The 23,397-nt window shown below is 41.6% G+C and overlaps 1 long non-coding RNA gene across 1 annotated transcript in view; it reads left to right on the top strand.

The window, feature by feature from the left end:
• Positions 1 to 22,066, top strand: part of LOC137150528 (uncharacterized) — a 31,654-nt gene extending 9,588 nt beyond the window's left edge. The window contains exons 2-3 of the long non-coding RNA XR_010919002.1: positions 20,429 to 20,672; positions 21,845 to 22,066. This is a non-coding gene — a long non-coding RNA (uncharacterized lncRNA). The remainder of the gene's footprint in view (positions 1 to 20,428; positions 20,673 to 21,844) is intronic.
• Positions 22,067 to 23,397: the final 1,331 nt, after the last annotated feature.

The following is a 23,397-nucleotide window of genomic DNA, read 5'->3' as shown; positions in this document are numbered from 1 at the left end:
GCCCTGTAAGGGAAAACATGGACACTTCAATAAATGGATGATATTCTACACAACCACTCTCTGTTGGAAGTGCCCATTTGTAACTTCATATTGCCAGCACTACCCACTGAACCAAAAAATAATTAATTAATTAAATAAATAATCCATATTCTTTTTAGCAAAAAGCCCGGTTTCTTTACTGATACCTGCCCTTTAAAAGCTGTATCATGAAGTCCTCTTCAGGCAAATATTGTAGGGCCTCACTCTGATGCCAACTGGAGTCTTTCTATTGACATCAGTAGCAATTTCCCCTACTGAAGACAACAAAAAACCTGTAGTATCAGTGAGAGTTCTGACAATGTAATGGGTGCAGGATTAGGTCTAAAGTATAATCCAGAGTAACTCTCATGTCTAGGGCATCCTGTCTCTTTCCTCTCCCTCCAATTCTGATCCTGCAAGCTTCTGAGTGCCTCCAGAAGGGCAGCATGCCATCAACCCCCGTTGATTTCAGTGTAATTAGTACTAGTAGCAATGTATTTTAGAGAAACTAATTATAAGAAATTAAGACAATAATTGTTTAGAGTTTATGTGGAATAGTCTTTGCCTCACCTAAACACAATGTTTTATCTTTCAGAAACATATTTTGAATAGATATGTAATGAAGGAACTGGTTTTGTCATGGAGAGGGAGGATGGTCTAGTGGTTAGAGCACTAGCCTGGCACTCGAGAGCCAGCTTCATCTCTCTGCTCACAAACTTCCTGTGTGACACTGGGAAAGTGGCTTGGTCCCTCTGTGCCTCAGTTCCTCATCTGTAAAATGGGACTATAGCACTTCCCTAATTCCTAGGGGTGTTCTGTGGGGAAAATGAATTAAAAAGACTGTGAAGTGCTTAGATACTGGGGTGATGGGGGCCATTTAATTAGATTAGATATGAGGCCCTACCCTTTGCAGGCTGACTGTCAAAAAATTGTGACTGAGTTGCAAACAAGCCATGGAAAATTGCAGAAAAGTAATAATGTACCTTATTATTTGTGGTAATAAAGTCCATTATTACTTTTCTGAGAGTTTCCACTGTTGGCTGCCTGGGGCTGAGAGCAGGGGCTCCTGCTGTCAAAATTGCGGTGGAAGCCTAATATTGCAGAATCCACAATATCGCAAGTTAAGTAGGGCCTTACTTAGATGATGATGCTTCGCTCTTAGTATTTTTTTTCTTTCATCATTAGATCTCATCTAGGTTAGAGTGAACTCTGGAGCTAAACATGGATGTTCAATGAAGCCCAGACGTGTGTACTGACTGGGTCCTCTAACCAGATGGGAGGAGGGGCAGGGGCATTCAGCACAGACATCATTTAAAAAAAAAAAAATCCCTTCTGGCCCACACAGCTTCACTAAGGACATTACAGAATGTCTGAGGCGGAGACACAATCAATACCCCTAGACGCAGGAAAAATTGGACACCAGTTCTGTCTCCATATCACCACTCGAGCATCTGTTCTGCAGGCTGGGGCATTTCTTGAGGCGAAGGACCAGCCGGTGGATCAACACAGTGATAGATGCACTGAACCCACCCTCACCACTGTATGCCCCTCCCCTGCTGCTCACCCTTGTTATGCAGGGAGTGGTACGCAGATGTGCACTGTGGAAGATCCCCAGAATACCCCCCCCCCCCCCCCCCAGGCAGTCGCATGAGAGGTGAGGTGGGGAGGGGGAATTCTTTTCCAATTTTTGTTAGTTCTGCTTGGCATTGCAAAAGGTTATGTTGTTCAACTATGAGGCAGGCTCTCCACATCACCCAAAAGAGGGTGCAAGAATGATCCTATTATGAAACCTATAGAACTAACGGTACCAATAGTGACACACCGTGGTGCATTCTTGGATCTCTGCAGTCAGCCATTGAGAATTCACAGGCAGGAGGAAGCAGAATTCCAAAAAAGGTCAGTTTAATCTGATCAGCCTGGCTTTGGCACCCATTGCTGGGCTTACTTTTCATTTTGGCAGTTCCCTTGTAACAGAGTCAGAATCACAGAAAGCCCATTAATAAATATGATTGTTTGCGTGCAAATGCATACCCTCCCATGTACTGCTTCTGCTATATAGAATGGATTTAATATCCAAAAGTATTACGTTTTCTCCTATTACTTATTTTTTAACGGACGTTATGATGTACTTTTTTTGCACCTATTGAGATGTGATGTGTCTTACCTTTTTTCTCTCATATGTTTTATATTGTGCTGTCAATAACCTTTTTTTCAGCTATCCTTTCTAAACAGTTAATCTTTGAACAATGTCTGCCACTGATAGGGAGCATGAGCCTTTCAAAGAATCATTGACCTAAATTGCACTTTAATGCACATACCATGCTGTCCACACCACCTACGTGTCTCCAGGAATACTGCTAAACAACAAGCACTAAATGTTTAGTCATTTCCTGCATCACGTTTGCAGGAGTCAGTAGCTTGATGCCATAAGCATATGTAAGTGCATTGCAGTTCAAACAGTTGGTTTTCATAGCAGCAGCTGCGTGGTTTTATCTCCTTTTGGGAAAGTGCCACGGGGAGCATTTCAGTAAACCTCAGATTAATATTTCAGTTTACTTTCCTCAACTAAGGGACGCAGTGACAGTATCACTGAAAAGTCACATCTTGAAAATGTCTCTTTACTGATTCTTTGGGGTTTTTTTAAGCTTGCCGTGGGGAAATCTGACTTTAAAATCTAAGGGACTTTATCTGAAATGTTATAAGAAATATTGTCTACAACAGAACTTCTAATTAGTTTTAATATCTTTTTTTTTTTTTTTAATAAAATGCTGTAAATGTATGGATTGGATAGTAATAGCTGTAGGCAGGAATCATGAAAGCTTCCTCTAATCTATCAACACACCTTAATCCTGAGATTCATTAACCCGTGCTATTACAGTCCTGAGTTTCTATGCCAATCATATAGAACTGTCAGGTAGTTATCTCATATGCACATATGGCAGCCCAGCAGCCTCGTTCTCACTCCTTACCTAAGTTAGGACTTCAATCCCATTCTCTAGAAGTGAATGCGTAGTGCAGAGAACCAGTCTTTGCTTATTTCTCTGTGTATCCATGCCACTGGAGATGTGAACAGGAAGATGTGGAATTCTGCAACCAGTGGGCCATATTCTGCTCCCACTTACATGAGGTTATAAAAAGGGTTTGTAGCAGAAGTGTAAACCAGTAAGTACAGAATTTGGCCAGGTTTCTGTCAGGATACTGACCCCAAAATGGTGGCTGCTTCTTGTTTTACATCTTGGTAATAAATGGCTAGATTTAAGGGGAAATATATAAATTCCATAGGACATTCTTCACAATATAGTTCCGCCCCCTTCCTCCCCTCCTCCTCCCCCCCCCCCCCCAAACAAAACAAAACAAAATAAAAAACTACTGCAGATATAATAAGGGTTATATGAACATGAAGGGTTAGATTCTCCAGTCTGTTAAATCCCCTTTGTACCATGGAGGTGGCACAATGTGGACATTAAGGAGCCAGTAAAGAATGCGCCATGTGCAGTTTGGCCTGAAGGAGGTGGTGAGGAGGAGGAAGGGCAGGGGCAGAGCAGAGCTAGGACAAACCTCCACTGGTGTAATCTATTGCTGTTCCTCTGCAGCTCTAGCTTGCATCTCTGGCCCACATGGCTCAGGATCAGGGAGCACAACTGGCTCTCTACAGTTCTCCCTTTCTGGGCAGAGTGGAAAATCTGCCCTAAAGTATGTTTTATCTGGGGTATATGGGAGAATCTTGATTTTAATATATTTTCAGGACATAGCAAAGGCTTGTTGACTAGTGTGCACCTCCTATGCTCAGGCCTGGTGCAACCACTAGGCAAACTAGGTGGTTGTCTAGAGTGGCAAAATTTGGGTTGGGGCAGCAAAAAACTGAATGAACTATTCATGAAACTACATAAGTAAACAAACAGACTTCAGAAGTGGGAATGAAAGGTCAATGAGAATGTACAATCTGTATCATAATATTCTCCTTTTTCCATGTAAAATCTGTAATTATAAATGCAGAATTTTTATTCATACTAACGCATAATATTCATTTTCTGAAGTTACTTGTGGAGATGCGGAGTGCAAGGTTGAAGGTTTGCCTAGGGTGCCTAATATGCTTTCACCAGCTCTGCCTATGCTGCTCCCCACCATCTTCAATCTCAGTTAAAAGAGGGAAGAAGCTGAAATCTCAGAATTCTAGTAAGAGCATATGTTCTGGGAGACCTTGCTACATTGCACAAGCCTTCCCGTTAAAGGGATCTGGCTCTGTGAGCACAGCACATGACTCAACAGCACAGCTAGACTTCTAATGTGGGAGTCACACCTACTCTTGGCTGCAGAATTATCCAGAGAAACAGAAGGTTAATAGGAACACAATAAAGACTAAGAAACCCTTAAAGGTTAGTTACAGGATTTGATTCAGTTGGCAAGAGGGGGAATTTTTTTTTTTTTTTTTTTTTTAAAAACAGGTCAAGCCAAGCAAGAGAGAAGATGGTAATGAAAAGCTAGGATGTATGCTTCCCTCTGAAAGACAAATGTGTTCAGATCAGTCAAAACCATGATTGATTGAACACCTTTTCTTCCAAATTAGCCAGTTCATGAAAGGGGCATTGACTAGTAAATGAAAAGATCACTTGACTAACGAAAGCATTAAGCCATGTCTACAGGGCCGGATCCAGGGACAGGCAACCCACCCGACTGGTGGTGCTATTTTTGTTGTTTTTGGGGTGCTATTTTGTTGTTGGAGACAAAAGGGAAAATAATATGTTTGAAGTAAAATGTTTCAGGTATTCCATATGTGGATTAATTTTTCACTAACCTCCTAGAATGTTCTAGACCTTTCTAGAATCTCGTAGAACCTTCCAGACCTTCTGGGGACTGCATTTTCTTTGACCCTCCTAGAATGTTGTCACCCAGGCCCTTGCAGGTATATAAGGAGCGGGTCAGTGAGATATAAGAATGAAGTATAGTGAGGTGAGAGTCCAGCTGCAATATTGTGAACCTTGTTTTGTTGTATAATTGTGAAAGTGTGTGTGGGAGTGCTGAGGGGAGGGGGAATGCCATTTGGTGTAGGGCTGGCCCTGTATGTCTACGTCACAGCGGCACAGGTATGGGGCTGCAGCTGTGCCACTGTGGCACTGTAGTGTAGATGCTTCCTACATTAACAGAAGGTGTTTTCCCATCGATGTAATTAATCCTTCTCTCCCAGAGGCGGTAGCTAGGTCAATGGAAGAATTCTTCTGTCAAACTACCTGTGTCTACAATGGGAGCTAGATCAACTTAACTATAGTGCTCAGGGTGCTACATTTTTCACAGCCCTGAGCAACATAGCTAGGTCAAGCTAATTTTTAAGACCAGCACTTACTGGTGCAAGCTTCAGGATATGTGAAAAACAGTAGCTGCATATGAGTACTGTTCTCAAAGACAATCAGTCACTCCAAAAGGATACATATACAGGCAGCCCAGACAGTTGTCCAGGACAGGAGAACAGTAGGGGCAGCAAAACCCTTCATGATTGCTTCTTTGCATCTGTCTTATTTTTAACTTTTTATTTTTAAATTGAAACTTCTTCTCAAAAATAAGCATCAACAATGAGCATATCTATCCCACTACACTCATATCTGAGCTCCTTGCAAGCTTTCACTTAGTGAGCCTTACAACACCCATATGTGGAGGGAAGTGATATTATCCCACTTTACTGCTAAGGAGCCGACGCACTGAGAAGCTAAGTGACTTAACCGAAGTCACATAGAATGTCTATGACTACTCTATGCACTCAGGTCCTGATCCAAAGCTTACTGTAGTCAATTAAGTCTCCTAATGAGCTTTGGGTCAGCCTTGGAGAGCAGGAACATCACACACAGAGAAGGTCATCCTTAGGCTCCTCACTTCATAAAGACACACTCGGTTACGCATTGATACCAACACAAGGAAGGCTAAATCCAACTCCCATTTAGATCAATAGAAGGGCTCCCAGTAGCTATAAGTGGAGTTGGATCAGGTCTCTTAAGAATGTTTTTGCCTTTGAAAAAGAATGAATGCAGGAAGGTAAGTTTAGTTGCTAGGGAGTTATCCTTTCTTACTGAGCAGTCAACAAAGACTCCATATGGTCAAATAGTCTCCCAGTCTTTCTCAGTATGTAAGTTTCCTCTTTACTGTTTATTGCATGCTTGAATTCATGCTTTGGGAGGTTGGAATTATTAACACAGTGGTAAAAACCTTAGTGGGTCATGTTCTGATGAGAGTTGTTAAGAAGGTACCCCACTGGGTTTGACCTGGCTCTTACATCAGTTTTATAAGTACTTTGGCTTCACTGGAGTTACTCTTCATTGACAGTGGTGTAAGAGGAGCATGCCCGTTCTGCTAAGTGTTTGAAGACACAAGATACATTTCATCCTTCACTTTGAATGCTCTTGCACAGAGGAAAGATGGTCTTGTGATCAAGGCAAAGAGCTAGGAGTCAGATCTGGGTTGTAGTAGAACTTAATTCCCCAGTGTTAGTGAGGTATTCGGAGATCCTCAGGCAGAAGGCATTAGAGAAGTGCAAAGACTGTCTTCGGTCACACTCTTAGCATTTGCAGTGTTGCTGTAGCCATATTGGTTCCAGGATATAAGAAAGACAACATGGGTTTATTGGACCAACTTTAGGGTGCTCACCAACAGAAGTTGGGCCAATAAAAGAGATTACCTCGCCCACTTTGTCTCTCTTACACCCTAGCATGTTTTTATACAGTTTTTGTTGAATCAATAAGTTTAGTTAAATAATTTACAGGTGAAAAACTCGTATGCAGTTCTGAGAACTAACATTTAGTTGGAGTATAAAATATGGGTGTTACATTAGGGGTGATAATGCTGCCTTTCTCAATGTGTTCCTGCAGGGTGCTGATGCTAACTAAGTATCATGATGGCAGGATGGAATATGACTGGCTTTGTTTTAAGATTTAAAGAAAAGTATGGTTTTTACCGCTGGTTAACTAACTGCCCTGTGGTTTGGTAAAATTCACATTTTGCTGGTAGGTTTGGAGGTAGAGCTGGTTAGAGAACGGTATGTATGGTTCACAGAAAATAAAAATGTTTCACAAAAAATTGCATTTTGGGGGCAAATTTTCATGGAAAAAGCTTGAAATTTTCCAGTAAAAAAAACCTGATTTGGTTTCTCATTTAAAAAAAAAAAATTGACTGTTCTCGGGTTTTTTTTTTTTTTTTTTTTTAATTTTTGTTCCCTCTGTACTTTCTCTGCCTCCCCCTTCCCTTTCAGTGGCAAAAAGGAAGGAGAAGGCGGGGGGGGGGAGCGATTCAGACTGAAAAAGCATTTCCCATTTTCATTGTTTTAGTTGAAAAATTGAAACATTTGGGGGAAAAAAGCTTTTTGCAGAACACTTTTGGTTTTTAAAGAAAAGGCTATTTTTTAATCAAATAAAAATTCAAGTGGAAAAATTTCAGCCATCTTGACATGTGAGATTTGTGTAGCTGATTGCAACTGGCATACTTTTCCTTCGGTTTTAGGCATAATTTTGTATAGGCCTTTCAATACAGGGTGTTGTAGAGCCTTGTTACAATTATTTTCATTACATTAAGAAATCCTCCTCATTGCTCTGCTGACTTGTAAGTGCAGTCATTGCTTTGTACAGTATTTTTTTGCTTGAGGTCATTCTGCCCATCTGAAATGTACATGGCTGTTAAGCCCCTAGTCTCATGATTTTGATTTTTTTAATTTCAGCCCCATGATTTTCACTGTTTCTAATTCTTTTCCTGAGGAGGGATGGGCAGTTGGTGAGCCACACTGACTTTGTATTGCTATGTTGTTTAGGGTGTTACCGGCCATAATTAAACATCTAACTGATGAACCATTGCAAGCTGGTGAAAAATCAGATTTTATGATTCATGATGGGAAATATAGTCTTTCTAAAAAACCTGTATTTTCAATAAAACTAATAGCTACTTATTGCATTTTTTTTCTTTCTCTCTCGCTCTCTCCAACTACTGAACATCAATCAACAACAGTTCAACAGCAATAAAAATTACGGCATTGTATTCACTTTAGGGCAGTTGTTAAGACATTTTTGGTGGAATGCAAGAATGTACTTGAACAATGACAGGAAAATATTAAACCCTGGGCGATGATGAGCTTTCAGAATTGAAGGGATTACGTTCTCTGTTAATTTTAATATCACTGAGAGGATAATGATATTAAACTTACATTGCGTCTTTCCTCATAAAAACCCCCAGAGCACTTAACCAACTGAAGCCAATGTAAAAACCTAAATACAGGGATGAAACAAGACAGCTGATTGACAGCACCAGGCAATAGGAAATGAAGAAGAATCCCATATCCAATTGAAACATGGGGAGTCATTTAGATGGGCATAGTATAATTACCCAAACTGGAATCTGGCCAAGACATAAGTGCTAATACCCCTCCTCTTCCCACGAGGGATATGGGAACGAGATCTCATCTTTACGTCTCATCTCCGAAGCATACAGATTATGCCGCCCCACTTCTCTGACCTTATAATCACATCGTCCTCTGCCAGTTGACTCCACTTCCCTAATATGCACTTCCTCTCTTTCCCACTCCTTGCAGTTGGGGTGAAAAGTTTGCTCTTTCACTCATCCTGCCCTGATGACCAGGAACTCTCTCCCTCCACCCAAGCCACTGAGTCACTTCCTCTCATTAAACGTCACCTGCTAACCTTCCTCTGTGAGACTCTTGCATGCAGAGTGACTGGCGTTCAGGATAAAAATAGGGATCCTGGGAGCAAGACACTAAAACTGCTGATCACTACTGCTTCCCACAACCTCACCTCCGCCTCTGAGGCAGTAAGGTTTTCTCCCCTTAAAAGACACCTACAATTAACATCAAACAATTGTATGTTGAGAGAGTTTCTGCTGTCCAGACCTGTCTCACAATACTGATTTTTTTTCTCCTCATTTTTCTTTCCTCCCATTTTCACACTTCAAAGACCTGCAGCCAATGGGAGTTAGGGGTGCTCAGCACCACTCAGTATCCGAAGAAAAGCTTCTCAGGAATAGGACACAATAGCTTATAGCACTAACCAGCCATGCCAGTTTACTTCTTTCTAAACACATGGCTGACTGTAAGAATCAAAATATTTTAGAAGTAAGAAAATTAGCAAATGTTAAAATAATTCTGCTCTTCATGGATCTGATTTTGGAGAATGTTGGTAACATAACGGCTTTTTTCATGAGTGGGTTTTAATAATTGTGGTACAAATGTAGCACTAAAACAAATGAGTTTTTTGAATAGCCACTAGTGAATGCCTTAATCCAGAATGACAACTCAGAAATGAGATCATAAATATGTTGGTGTGGATATATGTATTAGCTACCAGGTGCTGCAATGTGACGAAGCGATCAGAAAACCCCATGCAGCAGGTGAAACTTGCTGGCTAGTTCTCAATGTTATCGTGATGCCAATTGCGTACAGCTGACTGAGTCTTATTATCAGGGTCAGTTCTGACAGGCTGAAATCTCTGTGATCAGAGGGGGAGCCCTGGACAGCTAGGGAAGCTGGGTATGGACCATGCCTCATCCATGCTCCACGTGAACAAGAGGTCGCTAGATACAAGATGAGGAGTTTGGGGAAAATCTGTGTGCACCAGTGCAAAGAAGACAAAGTCACTAAGACACCTTTCAAGCCTCCTGGGCTGCTTCAGGATTTTCCCCTGTCCTCAGCTGAGATCATATGATAGAACTGCTACTAAACTCACCCCAAGAGAGTGAACTTTGTTCTGCTTCAGGGCTGGAGCTTAGATGGGACCCATCCTGCCTCCCTTCATTGCTTCTTGCTTTGGGGGTGCAGTTGGAGCCTCAGACTGAGAAGGGCTGCTTCTTCTAGGATTGGGGAGTATTGCGCGTGCATGCGCACATGCTGACCATGGTGGACGGGGCCAAGTTGGGCAAGCAAGGTGCTGTCCCACCATCTGTGAGTTTGGTGACAGAAATGAGATCTAAGATGGAGGGTCCTCTTGCTGTCTGTCAGGCAGATAGGGCAGGAAGGTCTTGGTTAGTGGGGTATGTGCCTCCTTCTCTCTTGTCAAAACAAGTGTTGCTGGAGGGTAGGCGCTTCTCCCACCATCCACAAACCAGGGAATGGCAGAGACTCAGGGAGGAGAGCTTTCATCCTGCCCATTGCCCTGTTAATGGGACAAAAGGCAGCATCAGCATTATCATTCAGGCAATCGATGTAACGTTATTCATTTTAATTGGACAATTATTGGCTGGTCAGCAATAAACACCTGCAAGAGGTCATCACCATCGTCTTGGGTTTAACGTTTGCTGAGGTTATATACAAAGAAGGGGGCAGATTTAATGTCTTAACAGTATAAGTTAGGGACTAGTCCAGCACTTCCATGTATAATAAAGCAGGATGTGCAGCTGCTTTCATGAAACTTCCTCTGACGCTTTTCTCATTAAAACACAAAACAGAAACACAAGCTTCTGCCAGGGAGTTTCCCTCCAAGTTTGAGAACTTTTGAATAGCATGAGTGAAATGTCAGAAGTTCTCATATAAAATCCTATTTTTGCACAGAGAGTTGGGTGTGATTTTTCTTAATGGGTGTGGTAACCTCTGATGCTCTGGAATGTCATACTTGTAGATGTTGCTACATGATGAATAAAATGAAAAGTCAAGATCTTTCTGAGACAGAGGTAAACAAACTATTCAGATGGAAATGCAAATTTTACTTCAAAATCATGTTGCTGCTGTTTTTTTTCACTTTCATTACAAACTAAATAATGAGCCTATTTTTTTTTTTTAATTCCTCTAAGGTATAATGTTTTGAGTGAAATATGGATCCATTCTGGGATGAATATGGTTTTGCATTGAAAACATGCACCGATGTAGTGTTCTGATTGTTCTGAAGGAGGAAATAGCCATGGAGAGTGATTAGATAATAGAGATTTCACATAGAGTAAAATCTTGGATATGTGAAATTGTGCCAAACAGAACAGCATGCATTTTTCACACCAAAAAAGAAATAAAAAAATCTAGAAAACACAAATTTTGAATTTTGCACAAGTCTGCTGAGGCTTTTTTCAACCTCTCTATTTCAGAATAAAGAATCACAATGTAAGAGCAGATGTGACAACAGCAACTAAATAGGAATGAAGAGGTCACTGGGATTGATTGGCCCCATTAGTCGGCAGCCTGACATATGCTGTGACAGTGGTTGTGCTGGAAATCTGGGGGAGGTTTCATGATGGAAGATCAGGCTAAATAAAGGTCTCCCACCTCCATAGTTCCGGCAGCTGAATTTCAACAGTATATCTAGTCACAACGTGACATCCTTATAATAAAAAACTATCCTCAAACCACTCTAATTTTGGTGTTTGATATGGACTGCTGGGTGCCAGCCAAAATGATTAATGGAGTAATCTGTACTGAGGAGAGGTGTACCTGGGATAGTCTGTGGTATATTTCCTTAACAAATATCAATGACGATAATCTGTAGAACAGCCTGTTCTTCGGTTGGTTAGTGCTGCTAAAGTTCATCCTGGAAACTGGACTCCAGGAGTTGCTTTTATTTTTATTCAGCCATGGAAAGAACCACCTTGTCGCAAGGCCATCGCACCACAGAATATCAAGCTCAGCTGTGGTTAGTATCCCCAAAATTGGGTTAGGAAAACTCTCAACAACTCAATCAAACCAGACTCCTGGCAGCGATCGCAAAAATTGTCCCTCTTGAATAACTAATAAAGTCAGTGAATTTTTGTCTTCCCTAATGAAGATTTTAAGTCCCATTCCTTAAAAAGTGAAAGGCATAAACCTAAAATATTTCTGTAGCTAACTGAAATTTTAATAATTTATTATTTATTTGTATTACCATCGTGGCTAGGAACCCTAGTCATGAACCAGGACCCCATTGTGCTAGGTGCTGTATAAACACAACAAAAAGATGGTGCCTGCCCCAAGAGCGAACAATCCAAGTCTAGGACAAGAGACAAAAAGATGGATACAGCCAGATGGAGGAACACAAGAAAACAATCAGACTGTATTGGTCAGCATGATAAGCAGCGATATCAGTGCACCAGTGGCCTACTCCTTGTCCCATTTTTTGTAGGCGTCCGGGCAAAGGAGAGTTTTTTAAGGAGAATAATGAGGTAGCTTTGTGGCTGTTTACTGAGAGCTCCTCCCAGACGTGAGGGTTCAGCATGGGAGAAAGCACAAATGCTCTTGTTTGAACATTAACTAGTAATCAATGGAAACTAGCACCATGGACCTACAGGAGGTGGGAATTGACCTTTTGATACTGAATGAGAGATGATAAATAGGGTGGGGCTAGGCCGTGAAGGCTTTTGAAAGTGAAGACAGGTAGCGTATGTTGGATGTGATATAAAAGGGGGAGCGAGCTGGAAGAGGCAAAGAGCGGGGATGACTTGGTAAAAGCGACGGGCTAGGAAAATGATCTTTACATAGGCCCAAATTTTAAAAAATGACTAATGATTTTAGGGGGTCCTCCTTTTAGGGGGTCCATCATTCTGAATGGATAGGAGCAGCACAAGATTGCATTTGTCAAGGCCAGAGAAAAGGCTGTTGCAGTAATCCAGACGTGAGATGATGAGACTCAGGATGAGAGTTTTAGTTGTGTGGATGAATAGGAAAGGTTATATCTTAGAAATGTTCTGGAGAAAGAATGGGAAAGATTTGGATATAACCTGGATGTGAGGACTTAGAGAGACATCTGATTTGAAGAGGGACGACCATGATATGGGCTTGAGTGGTTGCATTTCAGCAGTGCATGAAACAAAGTGGTGTGAAATACCCTTTGAGATTCTTCTGGATGATGGGCTGAATTTTCAAAATAGGTAGTCCAAAAGTTTTTGGCACCTAAACTGAGGCACTTTATAGGGGCCTGATTTCCAGAAAGTGCTGAGCACCCGCATTTTGACCCCCTCTCAGTTGTCTCAAGATGGATACCCCAAAAAGGAGGACCCCCTAAAATCATTAGTCATTTTTTAAAATTTGGGCCTATGTAAAATAAGCTTTTATTGCTTTTAAAAAAAAGTGGTGGCATATTTTTGCTATAAATGGAAAATAATGGTTCAGACTTCAGTCTTGTGATTGGATTGGCATGGGCACAAGGGTCTGCCATTGTAGATCTGATTTCAGGGTGGTGCCTTTTGTACCACATTGGTGTAGTTTCTCAGTAAATATACATGGCACCAAATAGCTCACAGATCATTTGGAACCAGCTCAAATATTTATATACATTGATCAGAGTCAATCTAATTAAGTGCTGTATCTTGTACCCATTTTACTTAGAAAGTGACCGCAGATAAACGGTTCATTGTGACATGTTTCACTGCAGTATAACATGTAAATTCCTGCTAACATAATTTAGGTCTGGCTGTGAAGGAATAATTTGTTTCTAAACATGTACTGTCTGAATGCTGGATATACACATCCCACCCAGGCCTAAGTCTAATGGGGGGAAATGGAGTGTTTTTAGATGCAAGTGTGCATGTGTGCAAACACCCACATTTGGTAAAGGAAGATTTAGAAAGAATTTAATTTTGTGTTACAGTAGGGAGTACTGGGGAAAAGGAAATATGCTCCAGTTCAATCAGGAGTTCTGATCTGCGTTGTGCAGGAGGTCATACTAGATGATCATCGTGGTCTCTTCTGGCCTTAAACATCTATGAAATGTAAGTAAATAGGAACCTACTTCCACAAGTGAAATCTGAGGGACCCCATGTCTGTGACCATGTATCAAAGGATGTGATTCAGCCGCTCTCTAGAAATACCACAACCTGAAAGAGGCAAAGGAGGAAGTTTTCTTCTGTCTTATTTTATGTGAAGAAATGAGATGACTTTTTTTGGTTCTCTCTTCAGGGAAAACAGAAATTTAGCTAGAAAAGTTAGAAAAAAACCCATAACTCTGCCCCACTGCATCTGTACACACCCTAGCCATGCATTTCCCACGTTACATTAAACTGTTTTCATACAATAAGGTGCTTTTCCTAAAATGCTAGTCACAACTTTGGCTACAGCCAGCCAACTCCAAATCTGTCTCAAAGTAACTTGAAATGGGTAATATTTATACACATAACCTTTAACATTCCTTTACAAAAGTGAGTTAATGCTTATTAATGCAGGAGACAGAGGTGCTCTGTCTATTTATGGAATAGGTGTGAGACAGACACCAGCAATAACAGCTTCTCCCATGCTACCCCAAAACCCTGTCCTGGAGCAAATGTCCATAAGGGTAGGAGGATAACTGAGTCTCTTTGCTCATTCAATGGGTAAGACAACCAACCAGGGTACTAAAGCAGTACAACCTATAGTAGCACTTTTTGGGTGGCTTTTGCAATTCTTGTCAATAGGCGTTTGGGTGCCACAATAATTGGTGTGGTATTAAAAAAAACTACTGTTGATACTGGATCCACACCATTCTTATAGTTCATCGACTTTTATTCATGCTGAATGGTGTCATAGTTGAACTAGTGACTTAGCACTGTAGTCCACCACCAACAAATGCCTCAAGATAGCTATAGTAAGCAGTTCCATCAGAAAGGGAAAATGGATACAATGGCTTTGTTGATCAGGTGTCTATTCTAGAGCTGCCTTGAGAAAAAGGGAGGAAAAAATGGTTTTAGGATTACTTTTAACTGTAAAATATTCTAGGCCTTTAGCACATGCACAGATGAGCAAGTTTACAATCACCAGAATGAAATGCCTGTCATCCATAATGCCTTCTTAAGTAAGTAGTACATGCTCTGCACCCTAATGAGAACCTGTTCCATTTTCTAATTACTCCACTCTTCTGCTCCTTTCCTCCTGGCTTCCTCTTCAATGCTGTTCTTTAGAAAGTTTATCTGACAAAGGGGCTACAGTCTATTGGGGGGGGGAGGAGATGAGTCATGTAGAATGACTTTGGAAACCAGAAGTTTAGCTGTGTTATACTTCTAATTCAGTAATGAGTCTCCAATCACGTCCATGCAGAATGACAAGCCAGCTCCCTCCCAGAAATGTGCTCCCCGAGGGTTTCCAGACACAGCAGTTACATCCTGATGCTCTGCTCATCTGTAGAGATGTTTCATAGGAAATTGCAGCTAGAACATATGCTTTCTGGAAACAGCAGCAAGTAGTATAATGAGAGTCTCCATGCTAACATAAATATGAAACGAAATGCAGATCTCACAGGAGCTTCACTTTTTGCACTTTCTTTCCAGCAGGGGCCAACTCCCTGCACTTCTTCTGAATGCAAAGCAAAGGAAGTTTCTAACTCTCTCTTGAACAAGGAAAAAAATAAATAATGTAAAGATTTGGAACCAAAGTTTGGCCCTCAGCTGTGCTTAGGTGTGCAATCAAAAAGTCCTGTCTGTGACGGGGAGCAACCTTTCTCTCCCTTACCCCGCAACTCCAGAATGAGAGGTTTTACACCCAGCAGAATCTCTGACTCCGGCACTCCTGATCAGGGTTTGGTGCCAGGGGGCATGGTCTATGGGTTTCACTGAATACACCCTCTGAGCCAGCTATCCCGCATCTTCCATTGCCTACTGCAGAGGGGTCATGAATGAGATTGTGTTCAGGGTCACCATCTCAGAGGGGCCTCTGACCACTGAATCTGGGAGGGTGACATTGCGACAGGTCAAACCTGAGTGGCACTGCGACCCCATGTGCCTTCTCCCCCAGTTCCCAGCCATGATGGAGGGGTGGCCAGGCTAAATTTCAGTGAGTGGCATTGACACCTGGTGCATGGGATTCCAGTGCCACTCAGGTTTGGCCTGGGGTAGTGGTTGACTGAGTGATGCTGTAAGGTGGCAATGCCACTTGCTGAAATTTGGGCTATGCTGGATGAGTGTGGGCTTGGTAATAGGAGTGAACAGAGCTGCTGGCGGCCAGGGTCAGAAGGAGCCATGCTAGCTTAGGAAGGAAGCGGAACTCTGAGCCGGGGGGGGGGAGGGCGGCACTGGTTAGTGGCGAAGAAGGTCCTGAGAGCAGTGGATGAGGGGCTAGGAGTGAGTTGGTGGACTATGGGGTGACTGTGGGGTGGAAGGCTGGAGGCAACTGGGGGAGAGTGGGGTTGGGGGCAGGAATGTTGGGGCTGTGGCTGGTGGGGCTGGGTGTTACAGTGAGCGGGATGGATAGCTGGTGTGTGGGGACTGTCAGGATAAGTGGGGGCTAGTGAAGGGTTGTTGGGGTACATGTGGAATGGAACGGACATTCGGGGGACTCTGCATTGCATGGAGTATGTATGGGATTGGGGCACTTTGTTGTGTGGTCCCTGGAAGCATTTAGAGCGAAGCTAGAGCACTGTGCTGTCATGATGGGGAGGGGACTGGGCCAAATTTAAGTGAAGGTGTAGGGAGGACCTAATTTCTATAATGCACAGCACTCCGATGTTCTTTAATCCAGCACTGGAGCCAGATCCTCAACTGATATCCATGAGCCTATTTCCACAGCCCTTAGTGCAGTTATGCCAATTTACACCAGTTGAGGATCTGGCCCAGTTTCTTATTTACCCAGCTTTTGCATTGCAAGAATTTAAGGTCCAAACGGGGGCCTAAAAGAGTGGGGAGCGTCTGACCAGGTATGTGTTCTACACTGCCCACTTCTCCTACCTTATCCCTTGTTCGATGTTGCACTGCCAGAAGTGCAACATAGGGCTCTAACAAAGATGTTCCCTTTTAGCTTGTACCAAATCCAGTGTATTAAGGATGCATGTGTTTGAATAGTATGTGAGCATGTGTTCGTGTTTTAAAAAAAAAAAAAAAAAAAGTGTAATTCATTTAAATAGAAAACCTTTTTCTCAGCTGTAATAATCTTAAGAAGGAGACGACAAACTATGAAGTCACATGTCACTAGAAATGTTTATACTTCTGTTCCAAAAGCTATACTGAAGATATTGGGCCGGAACCTGAACTGGTATAAATTGGCCCTGATTTAGCCCATCTGAAGATCTGGCCTTCTGACAATGTACAACTTCATCTTCACCAATCTGAAAAGAAGCATTGGGGTGACAATTTTTTAGGGGCTCTAAAGGATAGCATCTCCCAGTATTGGTGTTTAGCAAATCTGCCATTTAGTAAAAGCCTGTTCATTCTTAGGTCAAAATAGTTTCTCTTCAGGAGTATTTTGATAGTTCATCTTTGATGAAGATGACTTAGAAGGATGCAGAGGAGAAGGGCGATCTGTCACAGCGATCGTTCCAGCACGTACTGCAACATGCCATGCTCTGCTCCTTTCTTCGAACCTGCCCCACAGTATTAATTCTTCTATTTTTCCCTACTCACTTTGAATTCTGCAAAGAAGTAAGTAAGTATAAATACATAGCTTGGAAAACACAACATAGTGAACTGAGACATACCTTTAAATTTTTTTTTCTTGTTTTAATAAAAGGGGAGGGTCAAAAATACCATGATTAGATTTGAATGATCATAGTAGCAAATTATTTGAGTTCTGCTTGAATTAGCTTCCTAAGGCAGGAAAACAGCTGTCTGCCAACTCTAAAGTTTGGTAGCAGAGTCAGACTAATGTTAATTTCCACCCTCCTGTATCTTATTAAAAGGCCTGTATCTTTTAAATCATGCTACTGTTACATAATTGTAAGTTGGCGACATGCAATACTATCAGTGAAGCTTGGTCCTGTAAGAGGAGCCAGTATTCAGCATTGCAGAAATTGGGTTGGAATGCATTTGCATAGGTTAGAAATTTAGTCTCAAATATTTAAGGCAGTGTTCAAAGCAAAGGGTTCCTAAAGACATATTTTGTCTCCAGAGAGATTTTTCAAAGATAGGAAGCGCAGCTAAGTGTCCAGTTTGCAGCAAGTCAATGGAAGCTGGGTGCTTTGCTTCCATTTTGTGCCTTTGAAAATCTTCCTTCTAATGCAGTGCCCTGATTTGCAGATGTACTGAGCACTCACCGGTCCCATTGATTTAAGAAAGATCAGTGGCTGCTCAAACTCCTATTTGGTCCACCTATGATCACTTAAAGGCACACACCTTTCCCCCTGACACACACACGCTGCATTGGAGATCAGGGAGGAGCTTAGTGTAAGTCTTCTGAGAGCTCTAGCTGACCAGAGAATCTCACTCCAGGGTAGTCCCTGGGAGTGATTTCTGCTTTCTGGTTTAAGGATCCTTTATGCTACCAGAATATACAGGGGCTTAAGCACAATAGAGAATTGGGCCATCTATGCACAGTGCAAAATTATTATATAAATGTAAACATGCTTATTTTCTCCATAAGAGTAAAAGAAAAAGAAGGAACATCAGACCTAGATGCTATGTGATCCCGATTTTATAATGTCTTATATTGTGTTCTCATCAGCTCACAATTAACTTCCAAAGCATGAAAAGCTAGAAAACAAAATCTAAAAGCAGAGTTTAAAAAGAGAGAGAGAGACACACACACACACACACACACACACACACACACACACACAAAAAGTCATCACTAGTCAAAGACTGTATAACTAAGGGACACAGATATAACACCTGGAGATCAATAGGAATAGTACAGTATTTGTTCCAAAACCCTGACAGAGGCTAATTGAAACCCTGGACGCCATATGGCCTCAATTAGTACTTGGTCCTTTGCCATTTCTTAGTAGTTGGTTGTTCACTGTCACAATCTTAAATCAAATGATAATTTTCCTATCTGGGGACCTGAGGCACCTGATACCATCTTTGCTCAATGCTTGTAAAACAAAACATCTGTTCTCCATTTTTGCATTAGGTGAGAATTCATGTGGGGATTTTTGCTCTGTACCTGGCACATCAGTACCAACTGCAGATGCACTCAGATCCATGAAGCAGGGACTGTCCCACCTTGGCTTCCACTCAGAGATGAAAATAATTTAGCTGCTAATATAGGGATGGCCAAACTACTTTAAAACTCCATTACATAAAATGTGAGGGGGCAAACCATGAATCTTTTTCTTAAGGACACTGTGTATTGGGTTTATGTTTTTCTTTATTCCATTTCAACTGGTTGCAGTTTCTACTTAATTATTGATCTCTCCTCCTGTAGTTGCTAGTTAGATTATCTTATTAGGAAACATGACTGCAGGCTTGTAGCTACAGCTGCATCTTAATGCTACAAATGATGATATTGTTTCAGATCTAAGGAATGTGGTCAGCAAAACTGCACATAATCTTGATGATACACAAACCCACCATGAATACTGCATGCTCCATTTCAGTTCCTTTAATGTGTATTCCAAATGAATTTACAGAGACAGTCATAACCTCTCCGCATCATGAGACACATCTGGTTCAGGGTACAAATGGGGCCAGGCTGAAAAGTCAAGGGGCTTCTGATCCAGAGGTTTGGTTTGTCATAGAGAAAATAACCTGGGATATTGTCTACATATGGATCCAAACTACAGTGATGCCATAGTGTTCAGATCCAGGTGTTCTTCTTGTTGGGGTGACCAGGAAACATGATTGTGTGCATAGTTGTCTGACCTGTATATTTGCAGTAAGGAGGCCATGCATTACTAAGCACAGATAGAGAACACAACACACTGCTACACCTTTATCCCCTGCCCTTTTCTTCCTGCAATAGTTATTCTAAGGATCAACATATGCTAAATACCAGCAAATCCTTGTTTCCTCTTCCAGTGCACAGACTGCACATATAAATCAGTCACCCATGTGCACTTTCAGAAATAGTTCCCAGCACATCATAACAATTGCAGCCTTCGTTTATAAACTCTAACTCCTTAACATTGGTGCTGCCTAAGGGACAGACAGCCCAAAAATCCACGTATAGAGAGAACACAGACACCCCCTATACACCTACAAACAGCATGGAATGTTAAACAAGTCCATATAAATAATATGGGCTTGCTCTCCTCTATTATTACCTATTAGAGTTAAGGTCATTCTAGAATTCTGTTCCATCCTCCAGTAACATCTCAAATACCCGTTCTTGCAGAATCCCATATTTTGGTCCAATCAGGTTCATTCACAAATCTGCTTCTCTGTTTACCTTCGTTACAAACCATTACAAACAGCACTTAATGTGTCCTTGGTATTAATATTCACAGCACAGGCAAGTTCCTCTTAACTGATGAGTAGTTATCCCACACTTTGCTCTGGAGGCAGTATCTGAGGTCAAGAGGGCATTAACTGGAAGGCAAACACATTGTACAGCTCTACTTCTTCCCTATTGGGGTGGGGGTGTGTGTGTGTGTGTGTGTGTTTTACACAATTAGCATATATTAAAGGCTTCCCTCAATGATATAACCTAATTAATTGTTACACAAACTGGGTCTGCGGTTGTGCTTACCCGTAATCAAGTGGAAATAATAAACACTCTGAGAGGATGTCCAGGCCTTATGGGGCCTCCATCCTGACGCTAAAGTATAAATACTAAAAATACTGTAGTAAGAAGAAATGAGGTCCTATGTTTATCTATAGATCTCAAAGCACTTTGCCAAGTATCATCATTTCTGTGTTACAGATAGAGAAACAGAGACGTTTAAGTGACTTTGCCTAACATCAAACAGGGAGTTAGTGGTGCAGCCAGAATGTGATCCAGATCTCCTGACTCCCAATATATGGCCTATTCACTGAACCACTCTGTCTCCCAATGGCGAGAGCAACTCCTTCTCTAGAGCAAGACAACATTCATAGCCACACCTGCATAAGATTACTGCTCCTCCCACCTACATCCTTCCCTGCTTGACTACTGAAGAATGACCCAGGTAAGTCTTGTCGTTCCATTGCTTTCTTTGAAATATGACATCACAGAGAGGGTCGTAGAGGGGAGTATGGAGTAGAACTTTAAATCCCCTTGACTCCTGGTGCTTGAGACTATGGCTCTCTGATTCTGGTAATTCCAGCACAGTAAGACAGTGGTGAATGCATGAGAAGTTAGTGTGATGCCAGTTGTTAGAGCTCTGTGTGTGTGTGCACTGGATTTACTTCTCACAAGACAGTACAGATGCTCAGCAAAAAAATGGTTAAACAGCACAAGCTCTGTGGCTCCCCATCCTTCCTTTGCTATATGGATTTGCCTTTTTTTGGCACCAGGCAGGGTATAGTATTTTATTAAACAGAGCCTCAAAGTGGGCAAAAGTCTCTTATGAATTGTAGTGTCCACAAATGTTGCCAATTCCGAATGGTTTCCTCCTATGTCACCTCCCATCAGCACATTCAGTGCTGACAAACATCTTCAGACAAAGAGAAGAACATCTTTCACTTGATTCCAGTTCATGTATGTCTTACTAAATGGTTTCAGCTGCACATCCAGCCAACACATCGCCAGCAGCCTTCTGGGGGAAGGGTCCTGACCTACGACACCAGAGCAGTCACAAATATATACCATTGGATTATTTTTCCACTATTTTGTCAAAGAACCCAAATATCTCAGCAGTAACATCTAGAACAATTTCATTGTATCCAAACCACAAATTAGATTACGACAGTGATCAGTGCCTTAGCAATCCTTATACATAAATGACTCCTAAACGTTTTGGATTAATCTTTTGATGATATATTCTGTCACACCCAGCTGTGCTATTGAGGTGGTGACCACGTAAAAATCTAAAGATGACATATTTGGCTCGGTTAAATCCAAATTTTGTTAAGTACCTGAAGATGTACCAAGCAGAACAAGGTAATGCCAGGTGGATGAAGAACTGTATCCAATGCTCTGTGTAGTTAAACCATGTATTGCAGTCTTTTACATCCATCTTTTAGACTGATGAACGTGGATTCTCATAGACTCATCCATGACGATATTGAGAAATAACATTCCTAGGTCTCGTTTTGAGACACCAACTGAGTCACTGATCTTGAACAATCCTAAAAATGGCATAATGACTGCTACGTTTATCAAGGAGCTTAACTATTGCACACTTTCTTTGGTTTCCAGTAAAGCTGTCAGTACTTGATGAATGATGCTGTGCTGTCTAGCTGACAACTCCCTGTTGCCTCCCTTAGCCCTCTTAACATTCTTCTCACTGCAAAGACTAGAGCTGAGACCTGGGACCTGCCTGCCTTGGGAAAAGAACTGCCCCACCTACTGACTAAAGACCAGCCAAGGAACAAGCCTAGCTTCTGCCACTCTTGTGTAACACACATTGAACTACCTGTTACATTACTTTCTGCAGCAGTAAAGGTTTATATGGGATCTGTTTAATTCTAATGTATGTTAATTATACAGGCACTTAGACTAGGTCCATCATGTGCTGAGAGCTAGCCACTTCCATATCCCTCCTCCTACTCTGGAGACCCTTAGCTTCCAAAGGTCTTTTGGTATTTGACATGGCTGTTCTTTAACCTCCAGTGCCAGTAACCTGAAACTAGACTGCTGGAAATGAGAGAGGGAGAGTCAGTTATTTGATTACAGACCATAGGCACATGCTTGGCCTTCATGAGTATATTAAGTAAGAGACATTTTAAAACAAAACCTCCCTCAGTAACCTTATCACAAGCCTGAATTCACTACCCATCTGTTAACTCTCTGGACTCCCCATTTATTCTTAAATCAGACATCAATGCCAATGATTTGAGGAACTTTCCACCTGAAATTACCATTGCCATAATTATGGGGGGAAATTTCTGGAGTTATAACTCCATTAACTCAATGCTTTTAGCCAGCCCTCTGCATATGTGGGAAAACAAAATGCCAAACCCTTTCCTGCTAACATATCTGTAAATAATTACAAATCCCTGTTGGGCGCAAGCTGTTGTTATCCTATGACATCAAATGCTCTACAACTACTATTGGAAATGCCAGATTCTCCCTTAATGGCACTATAAAATAATGCCTCTTTTTTAACATTTCATTATGGCTTCAATTGGGCATTGTAAAAGAATCTGCTGTGGAGAGATGGCTCTGCAAACAAAATCAAGGTGACAAATTAATGACTGCATCAATCTCAGCCTGTGAAAGCTGTGCCAGGCACCTCAGGAAAGTGTAATTTAATTCTCCCTCAATCTAACTTGATGCCCAAGAATGTAATAACTTCATTTGGACTCTCTTTTTAGGGAGAATACAAAATCCTTGGCAACCACCCTTAAGGTCATCAGTGAAACCTGACATGGAGCATTGTTTGACAAATATACCAATAGTAAAAGGGCTAAATAATGGGGGATTAGCTCTGACCCTGATTTCTAGCTCACCACCTATTGCAGGAATGTGCTAACTGTCTCAAAGAACATGCAAGAGTCAAAAACCAGTAGGCATGAATTTGTCCACATATATTTTGACTTTAAACTTAAAGCAGGTGAAAAGTGTCTGGCTCTGAAACAAAAAGCTAGAATTTGCCACTAGCAATCCCGTATCACACACCCTAATTATTTCTATTGTTAAAATTTGGAGAGGAGAATCAATGAAAGTACACTAGCAGGCTAAAAATTATATAGCTCTATCTGTATGATTTTTAAATGTCCTTACCTGTGGTACCAATAACAACTTAGATC

The sequence above is a fragment of the Emydura macquarii genome, unplaced genomic scaffold (genome assembly GCF_026122565.2).
Source record: "Emydura macquarii macquarii isolate MOO-44397 ecotype Brisbane River unplaced genomic scaffold, CSIRO-AGI_Emac_v2 contig_968, whole genome shotgun sequence".
In the NCBI taxonomy this organism is placed as follows: Eukaryota; Metazoa; Chordata; order Testudines; family Chelidae; genus Emydura; species Emydura macquarii.
The sequence above is the reverse complement of the archived record's forward strand: the minus strand, read 5'-3'. Positions and strand labels throughout refer to the sequence as shown.